Source organism: Ascaphus truei, chromosome 1 (assembly GCF_040206685.1).
Source record: "Ascaphus truei isolate aAscTru1 chromosome 1, aAscTru1.hap1, whole genome shotgun sequence".
NCBI lineage: Eukaryota > Metazoa > Chordata > Amphibia > Anura > Ascaphidae > Ascaphus > Ascaphus truei.
In genome coordinates, this window is record NC_134483.1 from 187030084 (window position 1) to 187053745 (window position 23662).

The following is a 23662-nucleotide window of genomic DNA, read 5'->3' on the forward strand; positions in this document are numbered from 1 at the left end:
TTAAGGATCACTCAAAGACTCCTCACTCACCTGGGAATACATTGTGAATGTCACCCACTTCTCCATAGAGTACTCTGTTTATCTAATTTATTTTTTTGGAACATTTGTTTCACTCTTATCTAGTTACTTGAGCAACCTGACCCCCTCTTGTGAACATATAATTTGTAAGTCGCCTGTTTATTCTTGTTTCCCAAATGAATAACATTATATTTATCTGTATTAAACCTCATCTGCCATTTACCTGCCCAAGTTTCAATTCTATCCAAGTCTTTCTGGAGAGAAATGACATCCTGCTTTGATTCTACTGACAATTTAGTGTCATCAGCAAAGATGGAGACTTTGCTCTCTATGCCAACATCAAGGTCAATAATAAACAAGATAAAAAGAAGGGGTCCCAGTACCGATCCCTGAGGTACTCCACTCACAACTTTATCTCAACCTGAAAAAGTTCAATTTATTACAATTATCTGTCTATCCATCAACCAGTTTTCAATCCAGGTGTAAATATTTTTACAGAATACAATTTGCTTTATTTTGTACACTTACCTCTTGTGTGGAACCATATTAAAAGCCTGGGCAAAATCTAAGTAGACCACATCAACTGCATTACCCTGGTCTAAATTCCTACTTACCTCCTCAAAGAAATTAATAATGTTAGTTTGGCATGACCTATCCTTCATAAATCCATGCTGACTATTACTAATAATTTTATTTTCCATTAGGTATTCCTGAATATTATCCCGTATTAAACCTTCAAGTAGTTTCCCTACTATTGAAGTCAGGCTTACAGGTCTGTAATTTTTTTTGAACAAATCTATTGTATCTGTCATCACAATCTCCATGGGTAATGAATTACACATTTTAACTGCCCTTACTGTAAAGAACCCTTTCCTTTGTTGCTGGTGAAATTTCCTTTCCTCCAACCTTAAGTGATGGCCCCAAGTCCTTTGTACTGCCCGTGGGATGAATAGTTCTTTTGAAAGCTCCTTGAATATATTTGTATATAGTTATCATATCCCCTCTTAGACGCCTCTTTTCTAATGTAAATAAATCTAATTTAGCTAGCCTCTCCTCATAAGTTAGAATGTCCATCCCCTTTATTAATTTGGTGTCTCTTCTCTGTACTCTCTCTAGTTCCATAATGTCTTTTCTTAGGATTGGTGCCCAAAATTGTACTCCACATTCAAGGTGTGGTCTTACTAATGCTTTGTAAAGGGGCAAATGTAAATGTTTACTTCCCTTCCATCCATTGCCCGTTTGATGCAAGATAAGATCTTGTTTGCCTTTCCAGCTACTGCATGACATTGGGCACTATTGCTAAGCCTGCTGTCAAAAAGCACTCCTAAATCCTTCTCCATCAAGGATTCCCCCAATATATCTCCATTTAATTTGTAAGTCGCCTTTTTATTCTTGTATCCCAAATGCATAACCTTACATTTATCTGTATTAAACCTCATCTGCCATTTACCTGCCCACGTTTCCAGTCTCTCCAAGTCCTTCTGAAGAGAAATTACATCCTGCTCTGATTCTTTTACCTTACACAATTTAGTATCATCAGCAAAGATGGAGACTTTGCTCTCGATCCCAACCTCAAGGTCAATAATAAACAAGTTAAAAAGCAGGGGTCCCAGTACCGATCCCTGAGGTACTCCACTTACGACTTTAGCCCAACCTGAAAAAGTTCCATTTATGACAACCCTCTGTTGTCTGTCCTTTAACCAGGTTTCAATCCAGGTGCATATCTTATTACTGAGTCCAACTTTCTTTATTTTGTACACCAACCTCTTGTGTGAAACCGTATCAAAATCCTTTGCAAAATCTAAGTAGACCACATCAACTGCATTACCCTGGTCTAAATTTCTACTTATCTCCTCAAAGAAACAAATAAGGTTAGTTTGGCAAGATCTATCCTTCATAAATCCATGCTGACTATTACTAATAATTTTGTTTTCCATTAGATATTCCTGAATATTATCCCGTATTAAACCTTCAAGTAGTTTCCCTACTATTGAAGTCAGGCTTACAGGTCTGTAATTTCCCGGTTGTGATCTAGCTCCCTTTTAAAATATAGGCACCACATCTGCTTTACGCCAATCTTGTGGTACTGAGCCTGTGGAAATGGAGTCCTTGAATATTAAATATAATGGTTTTGCTATTACTGAGCTTAACTCCTTGAGAACTCTTGGATGTATGCCATCGGGGCCAGGTGCCTTATTTACTTTAATTTTTTCAAGTCGCTTATGAACTTCTTCCTCTGTTAACCAATTGTTCATTAATATGGAGGTTGTGGCTTCCTCCTGCGGCACTACTATTGAACTTAATTCTTCCCTGGTAAACACAGAGGCAAAGAATTTGTTTAATACCTCAGCTTTTTCCTTATCTCCAATAATCTGCCTACCCATCTCACACTGAAAGGGTCCTATATTTTCTTTTCTCATTTTTTTGTTATTAAGGTACTTAAAGAATTTTTTAGGGTTGACCTTACTTTCTATTGCAATCCTTTTTTCATTATCCATTTTTGCTAATTTGATTGCCCTTTAGCAATTTTTGTTACATTCCTTATAATTCTGATATGATGTCTCTGTCCCTTCTGACTTAAAGAATCTAAACGCCTTCCTCTTCTTGTCCATTTCCTCCCCTACCTGTTTATTTAGCCACATTGGTTTAGAATTATTTCTTTTATACTTATTACCCAAGGGTATACACTGATAAGTGTGCTTTTCTAACAATGTTTTAAAGACTGCCCATTTATCTTCTACATTTTTCCCTGCAAAAACATCATCCCATTGAATTACTACTAGATTATTAAATTCTGCCTTTCCAAAGTTGAAGGTCTTTGTTGAACCCAAGTGATCTGTTTTTTGATAATTTATTTCAAATGAGACCATGTTATGATCACTGTTACCCAAATGTTCCAGGACTTGAATATTTGTTATTACTTCTACATTGTTTGATATGACCAAATCCAGAACTGCCCCTCTCCTGGTTGGTTCCTCAATAATTTGGGTCATATAATTGTCTTTAAGCACCCCCAAAAACCTGTTCCCTTTTGTTGTAACGCTAATCTCATTGCCCCAGTCCATGTCTGGATAATTAAAATCCCCCATTATGCAAACATGACCCAGTTTTGATGCCTTCTCCATTTGCAAACGTATTTTAGCTTCCTCAATCTCACAGATATTTGGTGGTTCATAGCATATTCCCACAAACATTTTCTTTATACTTTTACCTCCACTGCTAATTTCTATCCACAAAGTCTCTACATTTTCATCATTCCCTTCATAGACATCATCCCTTATAATAGGTTTTAGATCCGGTTTAACATATAAACATACTCCACCTCCCCTTCTACTTGTTCGATCCTTCCGAAAAAGAGAATAACCCTCTAAATTTACTGTGCAGTCATGAGTTTCATCCCACCATGTTTCAGTAATTCCTATGATATCATACTGCTCCCTTGCAGCTATTAATTCAAGCTCCCCCATTTTATTTGTCAGGCTTCTTGCATTAGCAAGAATGCATTTCAGTTTTTTTTCAGCCTGTACTATTATCTTATCTGCTCCTTCCTTTCTGCGCACACTTTGTTTAGTCTTTAGAAGTTTTCTAGTATTATCTGTTTTTACTATGGGTGTCTCACTGCTTGTCAAACTTGCACTTGCCCCCATTCTACCTCCATACCACCTTGTATCCTCATCTATTCCATTTAGTTAATTATCTGTTTCATTCCCCTCCCCCCTCCATCCTAGTTTAAAATCTCCTCCAATATTTTTAGCATTCTCCCCCCTAGCACAGGAGATCCTCTTCATTGAGGTGCAATCCGTCCCTAGAATATTGATGGCACCTCTCAGAAAAGGAGTCCCTGTGCTCTAAAAACCCAAACCCCTCCTTCCTGCACCACTTTCTTAGCCATGCATTAACCTCCCTGATCTCTGACTGTCTCCCTGCGATAGCGCATGGCACTGGTAGTATTTCAGAAAATACTACCTTGGAGTTCCTTGCCATAAGCTTTTGGCCTAGATCCCTGAAATCATTTTTAAGGACCCTCCATCTTTCTCTAACTTTGTCATTGGTGCCAACGTGTACCAAGACCGCTGGGTCAATCCCAGCCCTCCCCCCCCCCCCAACAATCTGTCTACCCGATCCGCAATGTGCCGAACCCGAGCACCCAGGAGACAACAAACTGTTCGGTTCATGCGGTCCTGGCAACAGATTGCCCTATCTACCTTCCTAATAATGGAGTCCCCTACCACCACAATCTTTCTTTGTATCTGAGCATCCTGAGTCCCCACTGTGCTGGAGGAACTATTCCCCTGGCTGCTAGAGGAATTAGTCTCCCCCAGCCTTGCCATTTCTGCCCCAACATTCCCAATATCTTCACTCAACATGGCAAATCTATTGGGATGTGTCAGCTCAGAAACGACCTGCCTCTCCCTATTGCCCCTGCTTCCCCTTCTAACTGTCACCCAGCTACCTACCTGCTCCTCACTAACAGCGCCACCATCTGCACCACTAATCGAAGCAAGGGCCAGCTCAGTGAGCTGTAATTCCCTTTCAAGATTGCCAATGTCCCTCAATATTGCAAGTTACCTCTTCAAATCAGTAATCTCTGTCTCTAAAGAGACCACCCGCTCACACTTTTCACAGCGGTATGCTCCTTGGAACAGCTGCTCCAAGTGCACATACATGTGGCAAGATGTGCATTGAGTGGCATTTTCAATCTTGCTCATTCTAGCAACTATGAAGATTAGAAGTACTAACAGTAAACTGTACTTCAATAACTATACCTTGTTTAACCGCTTCCTTGTTCAAACTGCTTCTGGTTCTAACTGCACACACTTTAAACAACCAGCACTGCTTCTGGTTCTAACTGCACACACTTTAAACAACCAGCACTGCTTCTGGTTCTAACTGCACACACTTTAAACAACCAGCACTTGAAATCAACCACACATATCAGTCAGTACACACAAGCTCAGGATTCGTTAGAAGCCTCTGTTTAAATAGGGACACCCACCAGGTATGGTAGGTTATCAATTAACTGACCCCACCCACTGCAGGTGTGTTAGGCCAGCCACTTAACCAACCACACCCACTCTGCCTCAGGCAGGAGAAAGGGGAAAAAAGTTACAGGCTTCAAATTACAGCACACTTTAAAAATAGATTAACCCACTGCACACTCCCAAAAAACAGCCACCCCTGCTAGTATACCCAGTACTTCCCTTTCCTTCTGGTTCTAACTGCACACACTTTAAAAAAACAGCATTTGAAATCAACCACACATATCAGTCAGTACACGCATATCAGTCAGTACATTACTTACCTTTTACAGGCACCCACGATGAAGGCCGTCTTCATCCTCATCTTCATCCTTCGCATGCCCCCTCCGATACTGCAAAACATACACAAGAATAAAAACATTCAATGTAATGTCCCCTAACCCCTTAATCACCTTAGCGGTTATTAACCGCTACAGTCATTAAGGGGTTAACCCACCCTCACCCACCACTCTGGGAGGCCTACATACCCTCCCCCACTAACCCCCCACCCCATGAGGCCTAACCAACCTCACCCATTACCCAGCCGGGAGGCCTACCCACATACCCTTGGGGCCAATACCCCCTTCCCCCACCCCCAGTACCCATAATAAAAACAATACACTGCCCCCCCATGAATACATGATTTATTATTTTACATACAGGGTTAATACCCCAGGCCCACGGGAGTCCCCGGTGGGCCTGACGGGTCAGGTCACAGACCTACAGGTGACCAGCATCATGTTTCACACAGGGTTTGGAGGCCTGTTGGTGGTTCCCGCCAGGCGCCATGGTCCACCAGGTGGTCTCCTCGTGTCACCGTGGGCCACAATGGGGTCTCCACGGTAGGCCCGCGGATGTCTGGGGGCTCCGGGTCAGACGCACAGGTGTCAGAGGGGCTTCGGGTGGTTCCCACGGGGGTGTGGGGACCCACGGGTGGTCCCTATGGGTCTGCGGTGCCCCCACAGATGTGGGGCCACCGGTTCTGCCCCACAGGTGTCCCCCGTGGGGCAGATGTGTCCCCCGTGGACCCGGCAGCCTGGTACCCGTGAGAAGCCCGAGGATAGAGCATAAAAAACAAGAAACTTACATCTAAAAATCACATAGAATACACCCATTCACTGTCCGTGAATGTATGTATATCCATAGGTACATAGATACATTCACGGGCATTAAATGGGACATAAAAAATAAAAGACATGATTCAAAAATAAAAAAAACCTGTAAAAGTAAAAATAATACACTTTTCTTTTGTTTACTTACCATTAGATGCCCATTCACCGAAATCCAGGCGACCCGGAAGCACTGGAACCAATCCACAGGTAACCATAAAATAATAAACCCTTACAATCCATAGTGGTGTCTTCTTTCTTCTATTTGTAATCCTTCCCGTCAGTCTTGGGGTCTTCTTTTCTTCTTTGGGGTCTTCTCCGTCTTCTTCCGTCTTCTTCCATCTTCTTCTGCCATGCCCTTCTTTTCTTCTTAGGAGGGGAGGTGTTCCCTCCTCGGCATCTGGCTTCAAAATGAGGCGACATAGGCTTTTATAGGCCTATGACGTCACATTTTGGTCAAATGTTTCCCACGGTCCTGATTGGGCCGTGAAAAACATGTAAATTGTAAAAAAAAAAAAAAATGATGACGTCATATAAAGGCGATGACGCCAGCCAATCAGAATGGCTGAGTTTCAATTGCCTTTAAGATGACGTCATCAAAACAAAGATGGCCGGCGACACATGGTACGGTAGCCAATCAGAGCGTGGGAAATCCATCCCAATTCTGATTGGCTGAAGCAAAGCCTTTGTCACATGGTCTACTTGAGCCAATCAGAGTTGGGATGGAGTTCCCACACTCTGATTGGCTACCGTACCAGGTGTCGCCGGCCATCTTTGTTTTGAGGACGTCATCATAAAGGCAATTGAAACTTAGCCATTCTGATTGGCTGGCGTCATTGCCTTTAAATGACGTCATAATTTTTTTTTTTTTTTTTTACAATTCACATGTTTTTCACGGCCCAATCAGGACCGTGGGACACATTTGACCAAAATCTGACGTCATAGACCTATAAAAGACTATGTCGCCTCATTTTGAAGCCAGACACCGAGGAGAAAAGAAGGGCGTGACAGAAGAAGATGGAAGAAGACGGAAGAAGACGGAGAAGACCCCAAAGAAGAAAAGAAGACCCCAAGACTGACTGGAAGGATTACAAATAGAAGAAAGAAGACACCACTATGGATTTTAAGGGTTTATTATTTTATGGTTACCTGTGGATTGTTTCCAGTGCTTCCGGGTCGCCTGGATTTCGTTGAGTGGGCATCTAATGGTAAGTAAACAAAAGAAAAGTGTATTATTTTTACTTTTACAGGTTGTTTTGAATTTTGATTCATGTCTTTTATTTTTTCAGTCCCATTTAATGCCCGTGAATGTATCTATGTACCTATGGCTATACATACATTCACGGACAGTGAATGGGTGTATTCTATGTGATTTTTAGATGTAAATTTCTTGTTTTTTATGCTCTATTATTGCCCCTGTATGTTATGTATATCTATCTATATGGATAGACATATAGGGATAATAATTGATTGTTTTGCTAATGTTTATGTTCTTTTCATGTATGGCTAATGTATTTATCAGCTTTATTTAGACATTGGTGTGAATAATGTAATTTGTATTTAGTTACACGTTATTTTTAATGGCTTCTTTCTGGTAGTTTGATTAGAATGATGGTGGTTACTTTCAATTAGAATTGTTTTGGCAATGGTTTGGCTTTAGGAATTGAATAGGGAATTGTATAATTGATTTGTATTGTATTGTAATTGGTTTAGGAAATGGATTAATTGATTGATGGTAATTGTATTGATGTTGCTTAGTTTCTATTTGATTTTCATGATGGCATTGGTGGTTAGGGGACATTGTTCATAGTGTATTATATTGTTACATATATTTTGCATAGCGTTACATGATGCACAGATTAATTGCATCATGTACACACTCAATGCAATTGTGTGACATTTCATATACATTTGTGTAGCTGCTGGTTTGTTGTTTTATATTTACAATTGCTGCTGGAATTATTGTAACATGCAATGTGGTGATTTTAAGATTAAGAATTCATGTTTTGATTTATGCATGTTTTATGTGTTTCATAATGGGCAAATAATCTATTATCCATATCTGAATAATAGTTATTTTGCACATTATTGTACTGTATGTGTTGGGGGGGGGGGGGGGATTGATGTATTTAATGTATAGGTCCGGTTTATTTTTTTTACATACAGGGTTGGTTCCTTTTGGTTTGCGGTGGACCTCTGGAGACCACCTGCGGTATCCTCTGGCTTCTCATGGGTAACAGGCTGCCGGGTCCACAGGGGACACCTGCGGGAAGAACCGGTGGCCCCACATCTGTGGGGGCACCGCGGACCCATAGGGACCACCCATTGGTCCCCAGACCCCCATGGGAACCACCCGAGGCCCCTCAGACACCTGTGGGTCTGACCCAGGGCCCCCCAGACATCCTCGGGCCTACAGTGGAGACCCCATTGTGGCACACGGTGACCCGCGGAGACCACCTGGTGGACCATGGTGCCTGGCGGGAACCACCAACAGGCCTCCAGACCCTGTGTGAAACATGATGCTGGTCACCTGTAGATCTGTGAGCTGACCCGTCAGGTCCACCAGGGACTCCCGTGGGCCTTGGGTATTAACCCTGTATGTAAAATAATAAATCATGTATTTATGGAGGGGGGCACCGGGTGTGGCTTATGTATTTAATAAATAGAATGATGTTTATTGTGGGGCAGTTTATTGTTTTTATTGTGGGTACTGGGGGTGGGGGAAGGGGGTATTGACCCCAAGGGTATGTGGGTAGGCCTCCCGGCTGGGTAGTGAGTGAGGTTGGTTAGGCCTCATGGGGTGGGGGGTTAGTGGGGGAGGGTATGTAGGCCTACCGAGTGGTGGGTGAGGGTGGGTTAACCCCTGTTAACGGGTTAACCGACTGTAGCGGTTAATAACCGCTAAGGTGATTAAGGGGTTAGGGGACATTACATTGGATGTTTTTATTCTTGTGTATGTTTTGCAGCATCGGAGGGGCATGGGCAGGATGAAGATGAGGATGAAGATGACCTTCATCGTGGGTGCCTGTAATAGGTAAGTGTAATATATATTGACTGTATTTATTGTAATTTATATGTATTTAAAATGGGCAAATGCATTATTATCCATATGTGGATAATAGTTTTTTTTGACCATTACAGTACTGTATGTGTTAGGGGGCAGGGAGGATGTGTGTTGTATATTGCTATGTTTATTGTTGGCAATTGTCCCCAATAAACATGCTAATGTGCCTTAACCCCTTCATTGCCTTAGCGGATAGCCACTAAGGTAATGAGATACAGGAAAAAAGGGGGAGCACAGGTAGAGGGATGATGTTGTAATGTATAATATTATGTATAAAACCTCTGATAGATCTCTAATAAAAGGTGGTGGGAGTAATAAAAATGCAAACACACTTACACGGCCTTGTGTAAATACTATCACTTCAAGGTATCCTTATTATCTTCTTTATTTTCTTCCTCTTTTTCTTTTTCCTCTGTAGTGGTGTCTTTATTCTTCCCTTTTCTTCTCAGGTCCAGCGGAGTTCTTCGGTTCGCCGACGACTTTTCCTTCAGGCGTTACCCTCAAGGCAAACAGATAGATATACACATGTATGAGCAATATGGCAAATACCAGTGATATACAGTGACCAGCTGTGATATAAAACAGAAAATGAGTACAGTCACTCACACGGCCCAGTGTGAGTGCAACCTGTGGGTGAGGTATCTTTTCTTTGTCACACGTGGCAAACGTATCCAATACAGGTAGCCAATACTTAATGAACGCGTGAGTGGTGAAAAATAATGGGTAATGATAAATATAATAAATATAAAGTATGATACTCACACGGCCTCGTGTGAGTAAACACACGTAAGGGTATCTCTAAATGGTGAGTGATGATTGGTAGTAATAAATATAAAAGATGATACTCACATGGCCTTGTGTGAGAAAACACACATAAAGGTATCTCTGGTGGCTTCAAAGTTGATATCCCGGCAAGGGGAGAAAGGCTAGACGCTCCTCCCTTTTGGTATTGAGACAGGGAGTAGTTTCAAATGCACAGTAATTGGCTTTTATTAAACTTAAAAACATATAAATAGAACATGAAGTATTAAAAAACGAAAGAAAACAAATAAAGTGATGCAGCCAGTCTATAGGAAAGTCTTTGATAAAGTCCCCACAAGGGACGAAACGCGTCAGAGGACCCTTCTTGTTTTTATATTGGCTGTCATGCCGTAATAAAGTACCCCTTTTTGTAGCACTTTGCCTCCAGCCTGTTTGAATTAGCAGTGCTCGTCCCACTACACTTTCCTGCTTCAGGAGATACAGGCCCCTTTATGGGGTGCCGGTATCCCCTGCAGAATTTAAATGTCCCGGACACGTGACGCGGGAGCTTTAAAGTGCAGGGGATACCGGCACCCCATAACGGGGCCTGCATCTCCTGAAGTAGGGGGTCCTCGGACCTGAAAACAATTCGGTTCAGGTCCTGAGACCCCCTGCTCATGTACACTATTATTAAAATGTTTTTATTTAGTGTACGATTGCCTGTAACAGTCTTGCATGGAGATACAGAATTTCCATGCAAATGTTACATGTGGCTTTGTTTTTCTATCAGCTAGCGTACGTAAAGGTTAAGAACGCTTGCAGGCGGAAAAAAAGCAACACGTACGCTGTGGCTATTTTGAGATATTTTGAGCAGGTACGTTAAAAAATGGGTTCAAGGCCTTAGTGAATCGTGTCCCCGGCCTCACTTTTTAACGAACCTGCTATTTTGGAACATCAGAACGCAAAGCCATTGAGCTTAGTGCATAGCCCCCTGAATCTTGATAGCAGTGGCTTTCATAACAAAGAAATGGATTCAGATCACATGGGCACAGTAGAATGACTGGATAAAAATTGCACTTCGTTGTAACCTGCTTCTTCTTTGCAGCATCTTGTGGAAAGCAGACTGTAGCACTGAGACAGCATAGTGAATGAGTTTATAGGAACTCATAGCTTGCTTGGTTAGGATGCAGGATCTGTATCTGGACTGAATCACACAAGCAGGTTTCTTTATATTCCTGTAGCGTCTTTGTTGCTGAACCCTTCTGACATTTTAATGCAGTACAATCACACATTGTTTCAAATCTTTATATTTTCTCCTTCGTCAGTGCATTCTCCAAACTGACTGAAGAATTCAGGCTGCTTTATTCGGCAACAAAGCTGACACATTTGTATCCCTCTATAGGCGGCCTGTATGATGACAGCTGCAGAGCGTTGGTGCAGATAACGCTGCCTCTCTAGCCTTCCTTGGATGAGGGCTCTGTAGTATCTCTGAAGTTTCAGGATGCTTCTATTCTTTATTTCAGTCTGTTCTGATTTGAGAAAGTTCTAACTGGAAACATTGGGAGTTACTCCTTCCTTTTCCAAGGCGCCCTCTGTTTCTTCCAGTGCCAATTGCATCCTTGACGTTTCTGGCATCAATAGTCTCTTCTCCTCTTCTAATTCATGGCGTTTCTTATCTCTTGATTTACATTTTCAAAACTACTATTTAACTCTACAAAAATCTCTCTCATGGAATGTACCTCTGTGTTGAAGTGGTCACTCCTCTCCATAGAGGCTTCCAGCTCTGTATTAAGCATATGAACTTCCTTCTGAGAAGTTTCCAGCATGTCAGGTTCTTGCCTGCAGTACCCATGCTCATCCACCAGGACTGCTGCTACTCTGCTAGCTCTCTCAAAGAACATTTCAGACCCTGAAACTTGACACCTGTGCACCTGTCCCATGCCTCCAGCCAGATCTATATAAACCTCCCTTTCCTGTTCCTCCTTTGTCTGTTTATACTGGTTCCTCAGCACCTGCTAGATTCCTGTATTCACTGCTGTTGCCTTTTACCATTGCCCTGTTCCTCAGTTCCAGTCCTGTTCTGAGTCCCAGTCCTGTTCCCGAGTCCCCGTCCTGTTCCTGTCTTCTCATTGCCGACCTTTGCTTGTGACCAAACCACGCTATATGCCACCTGCCTGCGACCTCTGCATGTGACCCTGACCATGCTCCCTGCTGTTCCTGCCACTGGGATCCACTCCAGCCGTAGATCAACCCTTGACAGAATAAACAGGTCCTATCATGGATCCCGCCGGAACAGACCAGAACGTGGTTCAGCAGATGGCTTCCTTGCAACATGTCATGGCCGGCTTCCAGGAACAAGGACATGTTTACAACCGTCTTGGCCGCAGAAGCTGAAGTACATGAACTACGGGCCGTAATAAGAGCTGCACCTGTTCAAAATGTTGTGCCTATGCAAACTGCTCTCTGTGTACACCTTCCAGATTTTTGTTGGGGGAAAAATCAACAATTCCGGGGTTTCCTCAACCAATGCAGACTCTATTTCAGCTAAAGCCCACCATCTATAATACTGACGAAGCCAAGGTGGGACTAATTATCATCCTGCTGAAGGATGAGGCCCTTTTTTTGGGTCTCCCCTATGTAAGAACACGATAGCCCACTACTAAGGATCTGGAGGGATTCATCAAAGCCATGAAAAAAAAAAGAAGAAAAAACAGCGCAAAAACCTCATTGTGTAATATTTAAATATATTGTGAAAATTTTCAGCGGGTAAGTATCGCACGTACATCAATAAAATTATGAAAGGACATTAACATGTTAGGGACATGTTACCACAACACCCGCTCTTCTACACCGAATCCGATCTGGTACAGGTCAATCCAAGGGATAGAATCTTGCTCTCCCAGACTGCTGCAGATTGTTTCTTAGCCCCCGTCTTAATATCTGTTTGGACGCAAGATAGAACCTCGCCGGAACACTGGTCCACTGAGATCCTCGTGTCAGACTCTAGGGGAACTGCTGATGATGTCACCGCGACGCTGTTGCGTCTTTGAAGTTTCTAGCGGTGTAGACTGGGAGTGAGTAGGAGTGTCCGTATGGAGACACTGAACGCAGTGTAATACACCCACAAATATAAACAGAATTCTCTGAAAATATATAAAGAGAAAGAAAGAAGATAATAAATTGGATTAATATTAGATTGGAGAGCATATATATTATATTTAGTAATTTATAATCTATAGCAACTACATATATATAACTCTTGCATTACAGGGAATTAATTATTAAAATATTTTATTAAAAAATATATATATATTGATTTGCACGTCAAAAGTAACCCATCTGTACTTTTCTTGCCAATTTATAGTTTTCACCAAATTTAGAACTGCTGTGGTGTCCTTTATATGTGACGGTAAAATTTGGACATATTTTTGTAGAAAAAAGTCCACATATTGTGACAAATTGGCGGTCAGGGAGCAGATACTGGAAATTATGGGTCTCCCAGGTGGTTATTCAGTGCTTTATGTATTTTGGGAAGGTGATAGTATATAGGTATACGTGGATATTGTACATACAAAAAAAGAAATTCAGATTTAGTGATTACAGTGGAGGTAACAGCATCATCAAGTAGAACCTTAAGTTCTTTTAGAAAATCCTGAGTAGGATCATTTGACAGTTTCCTATAAGAAATAGGGTCATTCAGTTTACGTAGTGCTTCTACTTCGTAGTCTTCTCTATCTTGAAGCACTATGCCTCTACCGTTGTCCACTTGGCGAATGATTATTTGATCATTATCTTGTAATCCCTTTAGGGCTAGGTACTCGTCATGTGTCAAATTTTGTTTGGTATCGGATAACTTAAAATCTTTAACCAGCTGTGTGAATTCGTTATTGGCTATATTAAAAAATTAATCTATAAAACTGCCTTTACTATGGGCAGGATAAAATTTAGACAATGGTTTAAAATTTGTATGTGAATATATTACCAAGTCTTCATCCTCACTCGGAGGATCAATGGTTTCATCTACAATCAGTGGATCAATGCCTGTTTCTAGTTTGAGAAAATGTCTTTTCAGAGTTAGATTTCTTGTGAATTTATGTAAATCTGAAAAGAGCTGGAATCCATTTGGACCACAACTTTTAGAAAAGGAAAGACCTTTATTAAGGGCTTGTTCCTGATGGTCCGTTAGGGTAACAGAGGACAAATTAAAAATCCCTTTAACTGGTTCAGCTATCTTTCCCGTTCCTGTTCCCTTCTTTTTGCTTGGGATCTCCACCCCCCTCTCGTCCCTCTTCGGGTGAGTGACCCCTTTTCTGGGTCTTTGGTGTCTCTTGATTCCGTTTCTCTTTTTCCCGCTCTGAATTCCCCTTTTCCTTTGGCCCCATATACCTTGATTTTAGTACCTCCAGAAAAAGGGAACGTTCAGGTGATTGTCGGTCGGAATCAATTCTTAGGGGTGTGTGTACTCTATCTATCATTATCTTGATGTTTCGCTCTAAAGTGGGTATCCCTACTCCTATTCTCTATTTTTGAGTTTGAACTATCCCTTCTTTGTTGTTTATATCTATCCTGTTGTTTTTGATTCCCTTTTTTATAATTTTTATAGGGTTTTTTGTAATAATTCTGCCATTCTCCCTGGCCCCTCTCACCCTCTGGACAATATCCCCCAAACTTAGGTTTGGGGTAATGTCCTTCGGGATGTTTAATGGGGGGATTAGGGCCACGGGTAACGGCACGCTTATCATTTTCAAATCTTGCCCAATCCTTCTGTCTATCTTTCTTATAATCATCTTTATCTCGATAATTTTTTTTCTGCTTTATTAGCATGATTTCCTCCGTAGATGACTCTAGTGTCATCTTGAGTTCATATTCTAATTTGGTACAATCATTATTAATTATTAGAGGTTCCAAGGTTCTAATATCAATCCAATTTTTTGTCTTCTTTCTTTCTCTTTATATATTTTCAGAGAATTCTGTTTATATTATATAGTTGGTTTTAATAATATATTAAAGTTTGTTGTTATTTCTCCCGAGAATGGGGCATGTATTTTAATGTTTTGTATAATATATTGCAATCAACTGTAACAACACCATACCAGTTGGCTGCCCTAATCCTCCGGCAACCAATCAGTAATGAGTTCACGGTATATCTAGTATCCAATACTACACATTAGTATGCCATGATGAAGTATTCATTTACGAAACGTGTAGGAAGGAGGTGCATACGCTAGCGCCGTTCCAGATCTTATTTGTGGGTCTATTACACTGCGTTCAGTGTCTCCATACGGACACTCCTACTTGCTCCCAGTCTACACCGCTAGAAACTTCAAAGACGCAACAGCGTCGCGGTGACGTCATCAGCAGTTCACCTAGAGTCTGACACGAGGATCTCAGTGGACCAGCGTTCCAGCGAGGTTCTATCTTGCGTCCAAACAGACGATTAAGACGGGGACTAAGAAACCATCTGCAGCAGCCTGGGAGAGCAAGATCCTCTCATGTGAGACCTCTGCTAGGACGAAGACTCCTCGAGCATCCCCTGTGGGTTTGCTGCAGCCTATTCCAATTCCTACTCATCCTTGGGTTCGTTTAAATTTATCATCTTGCTATTATCCACAATCCAATGGCCAGACCGAAAGGACCAATCAGACATTGGAACAAAACTTACAATGTTTTGTTTGCCATCTCCAGGATGACTGGATTGATTTTCTACCGTTAGCTGAGTTTTCGTACAACAACTCACATAATTCATCAACACAGAAGAGTCCCATTTTCTCAAATTTTGGATTTCATCCAACCGTTATTCATCGTTTTCCATCTTTGGGTCCCATTCCGGCAGTGACAGAGAAACTTGAGATTCTGCGAGACGTCCAGGAGACCCTCAAAGAGACACGTCGTGAGGCTCAAGTACGGTACAAAAGAACAGCAGACCAACACCGCGACCCTCCCCAGAGTTTCATGTTGGAGATAAGGTCTGACTTTCTACGAGAAATCTACGATTAAAAGGTTCCAACCATTAAATTGGGACAAAAATACATTGGGCCATTCCTCATTTCAGCACTAATTAATCCAGTGTCCTTTAGATTAGAGCTTCCAGAGGCCATTAAAATACACCCTGTTTTTCATACTTCCCTGCTGAAGCCATTCCTGGAGAATCCGTTTCCTGGATGAAGACATCCTCCTCCTGACCCTGTCCTTGTGGATATTGAAGAGGAATTAATTGAGGAGAGAATTTTGGACTCCAGGTTACACCAAGGAGATTAAAGTACCTGGTCCACTGGGGTGGCGGGGGGCTATGACCCAGAGGGGAGGTCCTGGGAACCCAACGATTTTGCACATAATCCACGACTAGTCAGGGCTTTCCACCGGAGATATCCAGACAAGCCTAGGAAGGATCATCTGGAGAACACTCTTGGGAGGGGGGAGTAATATCAGGTTCTAGCCAGCAGTACCATGCTTATCCACTGGGACTGCTGCTACTCTGGTAGCTCTCTCAAAAAACATTCCAGACCCTGACACTTGTGCATTTGTCCAATGCCTCCAGCCAGACCAATATAAACCTTCCTTGCCTATTTATACTGGTTCCTCCAGCACCTACTAGGTTCCTGTATTTGTTGCTGCTGCTGGTATTGCTGCTGTTGCCTTTTGCTGTTGCCCTGTTCCTCAGTCCCAGTCCTATTTCTGAGTCCCATTCCTGTTCCTGTCTTCTCGTTGCCGACATTTGCTTGTGACCCTGACCACACTATCTGTCACCTGCCTCCGACCTCTGTTTGTGACCCAGACCACACTTTCAGCCACATGCCTCCGACCTCTGCTTGTGATCCCGACCACGCTATCTGCCACCTGCCTCCGACCTCTGCTTGTGACCCCGACCAGGCTCTCTGTTTTTCCTGCCACTGGGATCCACTCCAGCCGTAGATCAACCCTTGACACAGCGCTGCGCCAACTTTGTCAATGAAGCTCTGGTCCTGGGCAACCTCAGTGTATGCCATCTCCAGATTACTTGACATGATTACCATGTCATTCTCCAACTGATGATTTTCTTTCTCCTGTAATATGCATTTAGCAATTGCTGTGGACAGACACTTTTATAGGGCAGCCTTAGCTTCTTGCGTTTTATCTAGACGTCCAGAAAAGCAATCAATCTCACTCCATGCAGATTGAAGTGTCTGAGTTAAGGCATCTTTACCTTGGTTAAAGACATCCTCTTTCTTTTCCACTACTCCTGGGATGATTCTGCTAGTCACCCTAGGCTGCAGAAAATCTCTGTTCCCTACTAATGAAGGCTTTCTGGATGTTGAAGGTTCATCCTTAATGCCGTGCTTTTAGTGCCAGTGACGGTGACGTGACGTCGCCCGAAAACAAATGCATTACCGCCACCACGTGCGCTTATAGTGCGTGCGATGGCGACAAAGCGACGGAGCGATGTCGCCGTCGCGAAAACTGGTAGCCGCCAAAATGTGATTTTTCAAGGGTTGTCGCGTCACGTGAAGGCCCTTGAACCAATCAAATTGCTGGAAACACGCACCACCGCCGCCCAGTCAAATATGACTTTCACCGCTGTGTCGCCATCGCCATCCACAGCACTATAGGCACGGCCTAATTGTTTCTGTAACTTCCACTGTAACAGAGACCCTCTTTTCTTCTTTCTCTTTGCCTTGAGAAGCTCTGATGAATTAGTGGTACCGTGCTCACCCTTATTGTTCAAAACTTCTATATGTTTTGTGTAGCCATCGTGAGTAGAATCAGACATGGGTATCTTGGGCTCAGTGAAAGACAATCTTGTCTTTAAGGTGGCAGCCACATAATCAGAAATAGGGAACCCAAACCCCCAGAAACACCAGTGAAGAATACATTTGTCTTTAAAACAGAAACATTGGAATTAGCAATAGAAATATCACACATTGCAGGGAAACCACAGAGGAACTTGCTTTAACATTTGAGACTTTAGAATCAGTAGTAGGAATATCACATATTACAAGAAAAACAAGGGGAAGTACACTTTCTTTTGAAATGGGAACCCGAAAGTCAGCAGTGGTTATTCCAGGTAGTGCAGAGGAATCAGGAAAATACCAGTTTGCCTCTGAAAAATGAGTTTTGCAACCAGCAGGGGTTAAATCAGATTCTGTAGAGGAGTCAGGGAAATGTATTCTTGTCTCTGAAGTGGGAGTGTGAACACCAGCAATTGTAATGACAGGCACAGCCGGGGAAACAGGAAAAGAGGAACCTGTCTTCAAAGCAGGAAACCTAATAAAACAATAGGGGAATCACTGATTGAAGGGAAAACTATAGGAGGTAAAGAAGGGGCACCATAATCAGCCATCAGGATCTTGCACAGCGAAGGGAAAACAGTAGGAGAAATGTTCATTGACTCCAAGAAGGGAACCTTAGTTTGATTTCCCCCAGAATGGGAATGAGGTTCCTCAGGAAGAAAGAAAAACAAAGATTATGTGCTGCACACCACAATCAAACAGTGCATTCAATATTACCGTTCAAGGGGTACCTGTCCTGGTAATCCTGATCTGAACTGTAGATAAGGGAGATCCAATGCACAACGGATTTGCTCAATAGAAAATTTATTGTGCCACACAACGTTTCGACTGTAAGGTCTTTATCAAGTGACAGGCCTGTCACAACGTCGAAACGTTGTGTGGCACAATAAATTTTCTTATGAGCAAATCCGTTGTGCGTTGGATCTCCCTTATCTACAGTTCCTCAGCAAGAGGCAGGGAGGCTGCTGGCTGAAGGGTGTGACTGACTGATGAGTACGTAACTCCTGCTGCAGAGTCATAGCATTATTAACCTTAACAAAGACATCCCCCAGTTGTTTTTGCAGGGATGTGACCACATGTAATAAATGGATTGCCGGTTGAGCCTGAGTTAATGTAGAAGTCCACATAAAATTTGTCTTTAAAATATAAAATCGCTTCAACTTGCGCTACCTCAGAAAAGAATTGGGGTGTCTCAGGAAGAGTGAGGTGACCGGCTGTCAGAAGTGCTAAGGTAATATTCAGCAAGTGCACGACCCTGTATATCAACCTCAATACTATGAAGCAGTGTCCCTGTGAGCTGCAGCTTGTGCTGTAGTTCAAAAGCAAGAACAATTAAAGAGTACACTTGCTGTGTGAGGTCGGAGTCTGTTCCGGTGAGATCCATGGTAAGGCCTTTGCTTTCTGTCAACTTCAAGTGCAGGTAGGACCTCAGTGGCCGGAACAGCAGGGGCCAGACAAGAAGGTGTCAGGTTCATAGGCAAGGGTCCAGGACAGGTGACAATAATCATAGTCGTGGTCACAAGCAGGGGTACAGGGCAGGTGGCAAGAATCATAGACGGGGTCACAAGCAGGTGTCCAGGGCAAGCGGCAAGAATCGTGGTCAGGGTCACAGGCAGGGATTGGAAACAGGAAATTGACAGGGGCAGGGCAAGAAAAGACAGGGACAAGCCTAATGCAGGTAAGGGCCTTTATTAAGGGACAGGAACAATTGTAGCCACAGGTTCCGGCAGAGGTCAGGAAACACAAAGCAAAGGCAAGGAAGAACAGGAAACAGGAAACTATAAAGGCAGGCAGCGACAGAAGATAGGAATAACCCAAGAGCAGACAGACAGGGGAAAACACAGACCAGACATAAATAGCAGCACACCCGGTGGACAGGCAGAGGAACTGTGTCTGGGTGCAGGATTTCTAGGAAACCCTTGATACAAGCATGCATTTAATTTTTTTTTTAGTTTGTACTATTATCTTATCTGCTCCTGCCTTTCTACTCATATTGGATTTAGTCTTTAGAAATTTTCTAGTATTATCTGTATTTAATATGGGTGTCTCGCTGCTTGCCAAACTCCCACTTCTGCCTCCACGACCCTTGCTATTTCACCATCCACATATATTCTATTTAGTTTGTTATCTCTTTCTTGTCCCTCCCCCTCCATCCTAGGTTCAAATCTTATGAAATCATGTTATACAGCATATCTGCACGAGTCAGATTCATGAACAACTGTTTTGTATTTGGATATTATTTTCTCTCTCTATCTGCCTGCAGTCATACTGCTGCAGTGCTGAGCTGAGTGCTGTCATTTGTGCTGATGTACTGTATCTTAACTTAGTACCTCACTACAGTACTGTAGCTGCCATGCTGCCACTATGGTCTGCTGCCTATCCATGCCTAACTGGTGGATGCGGTGCCTGAATTCCTGTCTGCCTACCTAACCTCGTCTTTCCCTGCCCTAGTCATGAATTCAGAAGCGAGCAACATAGCGAGCCACTTTGCTAGTTATCAGCCTGTTCCTGCTCCCCCTTTGAGACAACACAAACCAATGGTTATTTAAGGCTATATATTGTGCTTCCTTATTGCATTGTAGGCTTTTTAGTTTTTTTTTTTACTAAAGATTGTCTGTTTCCAATTACTTGTCAGTATATATTTGCATATGAATGCTCCAAATAAAAATCATGTAACTTAGGAAAACATTATGTGCCATATTGATTATCATATTTATGTAGAAGTAATTGTTTTCTTCACTTTTTAATTTTCAGCTATATTTTTCTCAATTGATCAGTCACACTGATAATATACTCTTTTGAAATTGTCGTATGGTTGTTTTTCATAGGGTAATACTGAAAATAAAATAGATAAAAAGGAGTGTGTCCTTGGGCCCTCCCCACTCATGCATAACTGAGAGATGGAACAGTAACTTATAGTTATAGGCCATGTGTGGCCAACACGAGTGGGAGTTGGGGCCAGAATTTACCAGTGTCATGGTCAACGGATCACAATAAAATTTTTAAATAAAAATGAATAGTTAAATCATATATTATACTGAACAGAATTAATAAATGTTTTAATTATCCATCCATCGTTTTTTTTTTTTTTTACCAAAATTACATCTAAAATTGTTACTGTTTATAATGAAACAACGATTATCTTTCATATCTTGAGATTTTCACGTTTGGACAGTTTGGTTGAAAGGAAAGACTGCCAGAGATTCCAAAGTCTTGAAATGGGGTTTGTGGTCAGTAGTGTTCAGACACAGTAGTTCTTTAATGTGAGGCTGTCAAAGTGGATCGGTGCTTGGATTTCACGAGTTGTAAAGTTGAAAAACATAAAACAATTCGCAAACATATGCGGAGGCAAACATTGGAATTAATTTCACGGCTGCGTGTCTGATGTTTGGATAGCTCACTTTTGGTAGACATTTCCAGAAGTTAAGAATTCCCTCTTTCAGCATAGATTTGAGTTTGTCATCCTCTTGAAGTTCAATCATTTCAATCCAAAGTTTTGCTTCATCAGTAACAAAATGGTCTGACAACCAATCAATTTCAGCGCTAAACGGATAAATCAAAGAAATGAAGTGTGCAGGTTAGGAATCTACTTTTGAAACTCTCCATGAGTTCTGCAATCAATTCTGCATATGTGTGTGTGCTCCAGGATAAAACATTGGCTTCAGGGTCTTCATTTGACCCCGATTGAAATGGTGACATCGATTTAATGTGTGTCAGTTCTTCCTTTTGCATTTGCCTTTGAAATAATTGCAGTTTGTGTGCAAATGCAAACAGTCTGCACTAGATCTGACAGCATCTTTGATTTTCCCTGCAAGTTCACGTTTAGTTTGTGCAAATGTATCAGTATGTCTGCAAAGATTGCTAAATCATGAACCCACCATGGGTTTGAAAGTTCTGAGTATACCCTGTGCTTGACAATAAATAATTTGATAGGAGTCAACATCTGACAACTTTATGTAACCCTACCTCCCCCACCCCCCTCACACACTCACTGCTCTCTGGCAGATTCCTCTCCAGTGTGCTCTGGATATGTGACTGTAAGGCTGCGCTTATAGTGCTGGCTATGCGACCGGCAATGTGACCGCGTGACGTCAGCCGTCGCTGTAACTATTGCGATTTATGCACTCTGGTGCAGGAGACAAAGGGAGGGTGACAGGGGGCGTGGTGGAGGCGTGGCCGTGAGCGGTTTGTCCTCATTGGCTGAACTGCTCACGTGATGCTGACATCACATGGCGATCACCGGAGAAATCTAAATCCTTTGACTACCGGTGATCGCGACCGCTTCGTTGCTCTGCAGTGCCTTCGCGGTCATGTCCACTATGGGCACCCGCGACGGACTGCATGTACTTGCTATGGCACTGTGTGACATCGCAGTCACCGTAGCCAGCACTATAAGCGCAGCCTAATGGACATGAGACAGCAAATGATAACGGCTGTGGAAGAGGAGGGAGTTTGAGGGAGTGGAGCCCTTAAACACGGGGTGGCTATGTTGAGTCAGATCTCAGGTTCGGTCGAAGGTAGCAGAGAGTGTATGTGTGTACATGGCAGTAGGAGCAGAGAGCTACAGTGCCAGACTATAACGGACATGCTCGCCAAAAACTTGGACCGGACTGCGAGGCTGAGGTGGGGATACAGTAGATAATCACCGACCTGAGGCCGTGAAGCCGGGTCCGGATTGCGGATTCTGTCATCGTGGGTTGCCGTGTTGGGGTTGGAGAAGGCAGGGTAAACGTTATCCAGGCTGGGGTCAAGGCAGGTGGCACAAGAGGATGGTCAAGGTCACAGGCTGGGGTCGGTATGAGGAAAGCTTCAGCAAAGAGCTTCAGCGTAGGCGCTTCAGCGCAAAGGATTGTCTCTGGAACAGAGGAGCTACAGCACAGGGAATCAAGCGAAATGCTCCAGCATGGGAGGTCCTAAGGAACAGGGAAGGTTTCAGCATAGAGCTTCAGTGTAGGTGCTTCAGTGCAAGGGAAGGTCTCTAAAACAGAGCAGCTACAGTGCAGGGATCCAGCGTAGATGCTCCAGCACAAGATGGCCAGATGGGCCAAGCTGGGGTGTTTGTGACAAGCACAGATACAGGACAGGAAGTGTTGAAGGCCTCTGGAAGCAGAGTATGCAGACAGGCTACAGAAACACTGAAAAGCTATAGTGCTAGGGATCCAGCGCTTCAGCACAGGAACGGGTTTACGGAACAGGGTAGGGACTTTGAGTCATGAAGGCCTCTGGAAGCAGGGTATATGCAGACAGGCCACAGGAACCATGAACCTTTAGTGCTGGGGATCCAGCGCTTCAGCACAGGAACAGGAAGGCCCAAGGTAGGCCAGGCAGAGATGTTTGTTGCAAGCACAGATTACCAGGAAAACAGGAATTCCAGAATTATGCTCAGCTACTTCCTGATGGAAGGGCTGAACCTAAATAGCACAGGCAGCCAATAGGGACGGAGCTGCATAGCAGGCAGCATGAAGCAGACTGCAGTGTAAGTCCAGAACCCAGTGATTCTATTTACCCAGTACAGGGAGGGATTTGCCTGGAAGCTCAATAGCCCTGTAAGGGTGAGTTCCAGCCAAAGCCAGGACCGAAACCCTTACACAAATGTGGAATAGAGTTGAAGCGCCATTGGAGGGGACCTTAAACATCTCTAAAGCACATACTAAGAGGCAAGGTGGTGGATCACCTGTATAGTGCTGGAGTGATTGGTCCCACAGGTATGAGAAAATCCCCTGGGAATAGATTGATCCCAGCTATCTTCAAATTTGGAGACAAGCTTTATCCAGAACACTGGTAAAAACGGCTACAAGGAAATATGACTCGTAGTTCATAGATTTTTCCACAAAAAAATGGGATGTAGAAAAATCCCATGATGTGGAACATCAGATCCACGTTCATGATGCTCGCCCTTTCAGGGAAAGGTCAAGGAGATTGGCCCCGGTTGATGTGGAAGATATG